Below are 9,998 nucleotides of genomic sequence, written 5' to 3' on the forward strand. Positions count from 1 at the left end.
GCTTACTCTACTTCTTGCGGCGTGGCGATTGGCGCTAAAGGTGGTTGTTCCTCCAAGGCCGCTGTGAAGGTCTCCCAGTGATAGCACTTTTTCGCCCTCCGCAGGACTATGGTGGGTGCAGACGTCAGGGTGCGCAGTACAGGGCGATGGTCGGATGGCAAATCCGTCATCGCTTCCTGAGTTATGGCCGCGTCCACCCCTTAGCATGTTGCGAAATCAATAATATCGCTGGACCCTCCGTCGTCTATCTAGTGGGTCGGCTCGTCGGGGCCAGCGATGTCTATGTTGCGATCAACTCCTAGCCGGTACAGGACGCGACCGGCGTCGTGTTTTGGATGCACTCCAAGATGGGTGTTTTGCGTTTCAGTCCCCTACCAGGATGGTAGGGCAGGGGGGTTCAGCAGCTCTTCCACATCCCGTCTTAGGTTAGGGTGCGTCTGTCCGGCTGGCCTGTATATGGCATATAGGCGCAAGTCGGTACCGGCCACCTGTAGGTCGACCCCCAGAGCGTCCAGGGAGTCGAGGGACTTGGTGTCGACGAGCTGGTGTACGATGTATCTTCGAATGAAGATGGCGAGTCCTCTGTACTCGATGCCCAGTTGGCTGACCCTATCCCCTGGTACACCGCGTAGGCGCTCATCTTGTTAGGGGCTCGCTGGAACGTTTCGCTGACCAGCATGTAATGGCAGGCTTTTATACCAATTCCTACAGAACTCCGACCCACCAATCGACATAATCTCACCCCGAGAACCCACCCACTACCCTGTACAAGACGATTTCCTCCCCGACATCCTGGATGTGGCTCTCCTATAGGCGTATCCCTCAGGATGCGCTCTGTGGAGGTGGCACATGTACTAGACTCCGATCACAGGCCAGTGATCCTCAGGCTGGGCCCTCTCCCAACGGATCCAGAAGCCACCAGGAAGGTGGTGAACTGGGCAAACGTGGGGGTTGAACTGGCTAAGGATGACTGTCCTCTCCTTAACTTAATCAACTCTCCCCTATCAACGAAAAACGAGTTAGAGGCATTGATTTCTAATATAACAAAGGGTTTCCAAACCATCATAAACAACTACTGCAGGGAAGTCAAAGCGGATGACGATAGACGCTGGCAACTCCCCCAAGAGATAAACGATTTAATAAACGACAAAAACGCTGCCCTTAAGGATTACGATCGCTTTCCCTCTCGGGAGAACAAGAACGTAGTAAACAGATTACAAAGACAAATCAAGGAACAACTAAAGGTGTTCAGGGAGGACAGGTGGAACAACTTGCTTGGGAAGATCAGGCCAGGACATCAAGCTTATTGCCAACTAGCCAGGTCTCTCTTGTCTCCTATATATCATCAGAGACTTTTTGAACGATCGAAGTTTTGGCTACAGGGACTCTTTCGCCCTCTCATCCCGTGAGGGCTGGAGTGCCGCAGGGGTCAGTACTGTCCCCCACGCTGTTCTCCATGTATGTTAACGACATACCAAAAGTTCGTGGTGTCCATTATGTACTTTTTGCGGACGACACAGCGTTCTAAACGTCGTCCAGATCCCCAAACATACTCACCTCACTACTCCAGCGAGCGGCGGACTCCCTAGGGGACTGGTTCGATCGCTGGATGCTTGAGGTGAACCCCGACAAAAGTGTCGCGGTCCTCTTCTCCAAAAAGGGGGGCCGCGGCCTCCAACACACCCAAAGCACATTCAAAAATATAAAATTGCTGAACAAACCAATACAGTGGAACGGGAGTGCGAAGTATTTAGGGTTCACCCTGGATGCTCGCCTCAACTTCCACACATTAAAATCGTTAGAGATATAGCAGCATTCATAATGGGTCGCTTACGCCCGCTCCTAAACCACAAGAGTAACATGAGTATTAGAGGGAAAATAACATCATACAAAACTTGCGTACGCCCGGTTTTCTCGTATGCCTGCGTAGTGTTTGCACATGCGTCCAAGCCAAAACTCAAGACATTCCAAACACTGCAGAACCGCTTCCTGAGAAGGGCGGTTGACGTACAATGGTTTATGAGGAACGACGACCTACACCATGACCTAAACCTACAGTCAGTCTAAAGCTTCTTCCAATTAGCCTCAAGGAGATATTTTGACCGAGCCCCCCACCATTCCAACCCCCTAATTACAGACACAGTAGCATACACACCCAGACCAGACCCCAAGAGAGGCAGACGCAGACCCAAACACGTACTGACAGACCCAGACGATGACACTACGGCAAGACACCCTCCCCGCAAAGAAACTTTCCCTCCAGACTGCCTAATAAATAGACCTGACAAACTTGACGGACTTGACGGACGAGGACGCGATGGCAGCCGTACAACGAATCAAAACCATAGAAGAATTACTAAAAAAACAATCATAGAGTGGGTGTACCCCTAACGTTTGATGATTTGCAGGTTAACACATCGCAAGAAATGGCTGCAGAGGTGGTCGCTCTAGCTAATACCGAGCACCGTCTATGACTTTAGGTTCTAACGTGCCCTACACTCGCTCTCCCTCCACAACTGACAGACAAACAGACAATTAACATAGTACACTCACCATGACTTACTGACTACAAACTAATACTTACCCCCTATGGGTGCCAAGACCTATGTCCCTTCAGGATACAGGCAACCCTTTCTTTCCCCCGGAATGTCCCTCCGGGACATCCCGGCGTCATTCCTAGGATAACATAGAGGAAACCCTCTATATTCCTATAGTAAAAAAAACACATTCATTCAGTTTTACGCGCTAACCGCTGCGCCGATCGGTCGTCTCCGCCATTACGCTCGCTCTTCCCGTATGGTGCGCCCCGACTAAAGTGCCAGTTGCCTGCTCGAAAGACAAAAATTCACCTAAGGTAGCGATACCGCTCCGGCTAGCGGATGTAGTGACCTGCGCCACCTTTACCGCTTCCGGTTTCCATAAGCACTCACCATAGCTAGGAATCACACAGACGAACAGACTCAATGACACACAAAGACGGAAAAGATCACCCCCCGGATGGCCCCCGAAGGGGTATCATCGACGGCAACACGTTGATGAAACTCTTCGGGGACTATTTGAGGTCGATAGATGACGCTCACGTGGAGAGATTCGACGCCTTTTTTCGAGCGCAATGCGAGTAACTGGGCGTGGGATCGCCCCCATGAAGAAACACAGACCTGTAACTACAACAACAAAAATCCAGACGCGACGAACGCCGGGCTAACCGACCCCGTTTATCAAAAAGAGCGTGAAACGGCTATTGCCATGCAGGCTCCCGCCAACATGGCCGATCGCCCGATCCCGCCCGAGGCCACGCCCCCCGCGCGCGCCGCCATCTCGCAAACCGCGGGATTGGCGGCGGGCGTGGCGGCCGCTAAGGCCCCGACGAGCAAGGGGATGCCGGAGTCGGTTAGACCCCGCCGCAATATGACTCGAGAAATAAGAAATCGCAGCTGCTCCCGATCACCTTACAAGTCCCGTAGTGAGAGTGACGGAGTCAACGCCACAAACAAAATCTCAAATGATGACTACGAAGATGCAGATATGGATACCGACACAAATGAGTGGAAAACTGCCCTCTCCCTCAAGAGAAAAAAGAACAAAAAAATAAAGCGCACCCTGGACAAGACAGACCCAAAGGGGTACTCTCCACCCCCCACACCTAAGTCACCAAAACGCTCCCCTTCTGACCCCCCAGCCAAATGCTGAAGCCGCCCCCACAATTACCCCACGGGCAGCCCCAAAGGAGATCACCCCTAAGACAACCTCCCCCCTGTCGGCAAACTCATCCCAGTCTCAGCCGCCCCAAACTTCCCTGACCAACCCGTCAAACAAAGCTAACCACCCATCCCAACCCCCCCCTCCAACCCCAACGGAAAAAATAAAAACAGACTGCGTCATAATTCAAGACAAAACTAAATATCATACAGTCAGGACCATCCTCGCCCAAAGGGGCATCCAAATCACAGGGTCGAATGTCACCGAAGGGATCAAAATCTCGGTCAGGGGGACCGAAGACTACAGAGCAGTCATCCGCCTCCTGGAGGAAATGGAAATCCCCAAGGTCCGAGTCCGCTTCCCGAAGGAATGCTTCTTCCGCGTCATATTGAAGGGAGTTTCAAAGGGATTCTCTTCGGAAGACGTCAGAACTGACCTCCGGGAAAGGGGTATCGAGGCCGTGGAGGTCCATCGACCCCACAACAGGAAAAAGGGCCAATACGATATAGTTTTGGTCAAGATAGTTAAAAATGATAGACAAAATGACATCTTCAAAATCACAAGAGGTATGCCATCTGCAAGGGGTCAGAGCGGAATACCCACGTACACACGACTGGGAGGTGCACTGGCTGAGGTCACACCCAGCGGATGTGCACTGCGCCTGCCAGGTGTGTTAAATACCCGGGCCAGCACCCCTCCTGGAAATGCCCAAGGAAAGAAGGTGACCCGGTGGGGTGCTCGCTTTGCGGCACGACTGGGACCCACCCTGCCAGCTTCAGAGGCTGTCCTGACCAAAACCTACCAATCAAAACTCCCACACAGTTACCCCGACTGCCACAAAACACCATCAATAACTACCCGCAGCTCAAAACAAGGACTCCCCTACTCCCTCCACAAACCCACTACCCTCTCCCCCAGAATCAAACTGCCTGGGGTACCGTGAATAAAACCAACATCAACTCAAACCACCCGCTTCCCCAAAAGCCGGTCGGCAGTGGCAGCAGCAGCCCGATGCTCGACAGGGCGCGCGCATTGTCGAGATCGAGGAAAGGCTTGCGGTCGCTGACGGCCAGCAGACCCTGCTCATCCTTGAGGAGTATGAGCGCGAGATGGCGACCTTCAACGGCCAACGTCCTTCATGCCTTTAAATAGACACTACAAACCTAAAAATTAAACCTAAAACTATAAACCTAACCACCTTCAACATCTATCTATTACAAACGCCATCAGACACCACTTCAGAGAAGTGAAAGCAAAGGCTCAATTCGTACTGGGGAGATTGGGGCTTGGGGGCCTATGCTAAACAAAAAAAGCAAACTATCCATCAGGAACAAACTCCATCTATACAAGACCGTTGTTAGGCCCATTTTCTCATACGCCGGCCCCACGTTCACTTATCTGGGTGAAAAAAGACTATTGCCCTACCAAACACTACAAAATAAAGTCCTCAGACGCATCCTCAACGCACCCTGGTACGCACGCACCACCGACATTCACCACCAAAGCCGACTCCCCACAGTATATCAGTTCCTTCGCGAGGCCTCCCGTCACTACTTCGATAACGCCCCACACCACCCCAACCCATTAGTCATACGATCCATTAATTACACCATTCACCCAAAACCCGATCCACCTAAAGTTTCCCCATCGTCCAACTTGACCCAACTTCCCCTACAAGACGAAAACGAAATGGCGGCCGCTCCAAGACCCGCCCACTCCCAGACGGACAACGTTAGCCCCGCCCCATTCAACATGGCCGCGAGCCAGCGGACGGGAAAAAAAGGGGAGAGATGTCCGACGCCCCAAAGATGTACTTAATGACACGACAGACTACATAACAGAGACTATTGAGAGATGGACAGGACTTTTTTTATTTTTTATTATTGACATTAACAACGACACGACAATTGACGCTCAAAATCGGACCCGGCGCCGCCGCCGACCACCGCGCAATACAGCTACAGTCCACGACGACACGTCGCTATTCCGTGCTTTCGCACCGAGTAGCTGACATCACACTACACTCTACACTAGTTAAATACCAATAGATAATTCACGACTCACCCTACACTGCCTCGCAGCGCACGCGCGCTGCGTGTGCCCGCGTCAAACCAAAATATCAGTGTTTCGGGAGGCCCAAAACAGGAGCCCTCCCACTCACAGCCAGGACCCCCAGCTAAATTCGCCAAGAATGCTGTTAAGTACAGAACAAAAAAAAGCCACATTCATTCAGTTCGCCCGCGTGACCGCATCCCCCTCTGGGGTTGATCGCTGGTCCACGTGCCCAAGTGTTGAGTGCTTGTGTACTAAAGTTAAATTATTCGAGATAGGACTCATTAAAGTGCTATAGAGACAGTGACTCAGATTCTGGTGTTCGTTGTGAATCCGGACTCATTTAACGGGGAGCCTACGGCTCTGGAAAAACAGGCGATTGCAGGGTTCTTGACCTTTGTGATACGTCGACACCCAAACTACTGGAGCGAATTCCTTCAGTATTATAGCGAACAAGAAGAGTTGGGAGAGGCTGCCCAACATCACATGAAGTCGCCGCAGCAGCAAAAATTTGTGCCGCCGCAAGATTCACAGATATCGCAGCCACAGTCGCAGCCGCTTTCGCAGCAGCTTCTGTCGCTGTCAGCAAGTAGTCGATCTCACTAAACGCAGGTATGTCACCAATTGGTAAAAAACAAACGTTAAACAAAGCGTAAGATGGAAACTACATCCCCACAGTCACAGGGCTCCCCTACTGGCACAGGGGGCAAAGTTTTTAAAACCAATTTACAAAATTACATTGAAAATCACAATATAAACAGCAACATTGTGGGCACTGCGATTCCCACAAATAGAAAACACCCACCCATACATCAAAACTCACAATCACGTTCGAGCGACGTGGCCGGGCAAGGCACAGTGGTGCGGCCTCCGGTGAGTATGCGAAATAACAACTCGGCGACCGAGGCGCCCGGGACGGACGGCGGCGCGGGCGAAGGCGGCACTGAGCCGCTCCTTCAAATTAAGCGACCGCTACCATACAAGAAATCTGAGGCCCAGAAAAGCCCCCGGTCCAGACAACATACCAAATAGAATCCTCAAAATGCTACCTGTCGCATATAGCTCATAAGTCAATCAATGTATAAATTTTAGTTTTACGTTCTGCTTTTAAATTTTATTTTTTACAAATTATTTCCATGCCTCATTTGTCTTAATAACGTGTAATTTACTGTGTTAGATATAAGCTTTTACAAACTAGGTTAAGTATAAACTGTAATTGCCTAAATATGTAATAGCGTGCTCTGATTGGTCAATAAACAACTAGTACACTCTGCACCTAACACCCACGTGACAAATGGGCGTGGCCCGCCTATAAATTAACGCTAGGTCGGGCCACATTCCTTCCAGGATTGCCACTCGGACTTGCTCGGACGCACCTTTTGAAGCACCAGCTATCCACGAAAATCTTCGTTAGAAAATCTTCGCCGGATCGCGCCCGGCCCCGCCGGAGGGGAAACCAGCTGACCACCGCAGCCACTGACGGTCCCCCTGAACTGTGGAAACTGATCCAGGCTCCGCTAAAACGGTTCCACCTGGAAAAGAGACTGCAGGTTAGGTTCTCGACCGACAGTAATGCGTCGCGCAGGTCCGCCCACTAAGACCGACTGAGCCCAGCGTCATGAACGAGAAGCCGAAGCCACCCCCCCCCCCCCCCCCCCCCGACCCCTCGGGGCGGGTGGGTAATCGTCAATATGGTTTTTTGAAACCACCCGCAGCCCCACCGATGAAGCCCGCGACCCCCCCCCCCCCCCCGACCCCTCGGATAGGGTGGGTACTTCAAAACGCGAGTTTCTCGACGTACCCGCACCAAACCAGCCGACTGATGCCAACCCCCCCGCCGCCGCGGGTCATGTGGGTAGTCCCGGAAGAGGGTTTTCGCATCTACCGACGCCTGAAAAACAACAGAAGAAGCCTGAAATCACTGAAGAAATCGACGAGGAGCTCGCCGAGTTCACAGACGCCCTTGCTTCGGACCCCGCCGACTCCCCTGAGCAGTGGCAATCGGAAGAAGCAAACCCCGGTCGCACCCTCTCGCCGCTCCCGCGGGAAGCCCTTGACCGACTTTCCCCTCGCGAGCAACTGGATCGTGACCGTATCCTGGTTGCCCGCCTGGGACAAGTCGGTTACATGGACCCTGCATGGCTCCCTGTATGGAGGCATGGATGGCGGCCTATATCAGGCTGCAGGGGCACGCCTTAGGAGAGGAAGTGCAGCTGCTCCCGGAAGATATCCCGTTCCTGCAATTTCTCGAGGAACACCCGGCTGTCCTCCAACCCTCGGCAGCAAAGAGGAAGCCGGAGTGCAGCCCGCCCGTCAAGCAGCTCCCCAAAAGAGTCTGCCACAATATCTCACCACCAACGGACCCGCGTCTCCGACCACGCCCAGGAGCCGCCCAGCAGCCCGAACCAGGCCCTTCTAAGGGCCCCCTCAGCGACCCCGAGCGCCCCGATGCCCCCAACCTGGAACACTCAGCCCCCGCACCAACACCCGCGGGACCCAGCACCTCCAGCTACGCTACCGCCGCGGCCCTCCCCTCAGGCCCCGAAACAGCGAGCTCCGAAACCGTTGGCAGCGAGGCTGCCAAAAAAAAAAGATGATACCAAAATATCAAAAAAAATACAGCACCCAAAAAAATATATATAAACAACACTAAAAAGAGCGATAGTGTTACGCAGCCTTGCAGCGACGAAGATGCGGGTGGAAATAAACGCCCCACTGGAGCCAACTCACTTCCCTCACATCCTCCATCACCGGCCTGATGTCCTTGACGTGGCTCTCCTAAAGGGAATTTCCCTGAGGGTGAGCTCCATTGAGGTTATTCATGCGGGTGATTCAGATCACCGTCCTGTAATCCTCCGCCTTGGGTCTCCCACCAATGACTCACCGGTGCTTAAAAAGGTCACCAACTGGGTAAACGTGGGGGTTGAGCTTAACAAAGAGGAATGCCCATTGAAAGAAATCTCCCAGCACCCATTCTCCTCCACAAACGACATCGATGCTGCAATAAATTCCTTTACGAATGGCATACGTGCGATTATAGACAAATGCTCAAAAGAAGTTCCAGCAGAAGACGATCAGAAGTGGCGTCTTCCAGCCGACATCAGGGATCTCATAAAAGACAAAAACTATGCTACCAGAGAGTATGACAGGTTTCCATCCCCTGAAAACAAAAACTCACTCAATAGACTCCGAAGACAGGTGAAGAAGAGGGTAAGGGTGTTTAGAGAGGAAAAGTGGACTGGTTTCCTTGGGGAGTTGTCCCCCAGCCACCAGGCGTACTGGAGGCTGGCGAGAACCTTCAAGACAGACACTATTGCGTCAATGCCGCCACTGGTCCGACCTGATCTCCCGACCCCAGCCTTTACTGACGATGAAAAAGCGGAATCACTGGCAAGTTGTTTAGAATCACAATGCTCACCAGGCAAAGAACCCAATGACCCCGATCACATACCACTAGTAGAAGAGGTGGTAGAAGATAAACTCTCCACCGCCCCAACTGATCCTCCTCCCAGACCAACTTCGTTTACGGAGGTCAAATTTTTAATAAATAAATTAAAAGTCAAAAAAGCCCCAGGCGAGGATACAATTCCAAACAGGCTACTACGCTTACTTCCTGACAACCTGATTCATGTACTGGTAGACATCTTCAATGCTGCCCTAATTAACTGCCACTTCCCTGCCGCCTGGAAAGTGGCAGTTGTCATTGGAATCCCTAAAATTGGAAAACCAAGGAATGAGCCTGCCAGCTACAGGCCAATCTCCCTTTTAAACACTTTAGGCAAACTTTACGAAAAAATAATTCACATCAGATTGATGGAGGTAGTGGACTCCAGAGATCTTATAATTCAGGAGCAATTCAGGTTTAGAGCCCAACATTCATGCATTCACCAAGTACATCGCCTTACAGAGCACGTACTCTACTGGCTGACGAGCTGGAAGGGAGTCCCAACAGGAGCTATATTCTTGGACGTAGCTAAAGCTTTTGACAAAGTCTGGCACAGCGGCTTGCTTTACAAGCTGCTTGAACTCCAAGTGCCAGACAGTCTTGTACACATCATAGGAGACTTCTTGTCCAATAGAAGCTTTAGCTACAGAGTCGAGGGCACCCTTTCGGCTCGTCACCCGGTGGGAGCGGGCGTCCCCCAGGGCTCGGTCCTCTCACCCACTCTCTTTGCCCTTTATATCAATGACCTGCCTAAGATCCCAGGCGTACACTACTCCTTGTTCGCCGATGATACAGCCATTTA

This window comes from Cydia pomonella, chromosome 25 (genome assembly GCF_033807575.1).
Source record: "Cydia pomonella isolate Wapato2018A chromosome 25, ilCydPomo1, whole genome shotgun sequence".
Taxonomy (NCBI): Eukaryota; Metazoa; Arthropoda; class Insecta; order Lepidoptera; family Tortricidae; genus Cydia; species Cydia pomonella.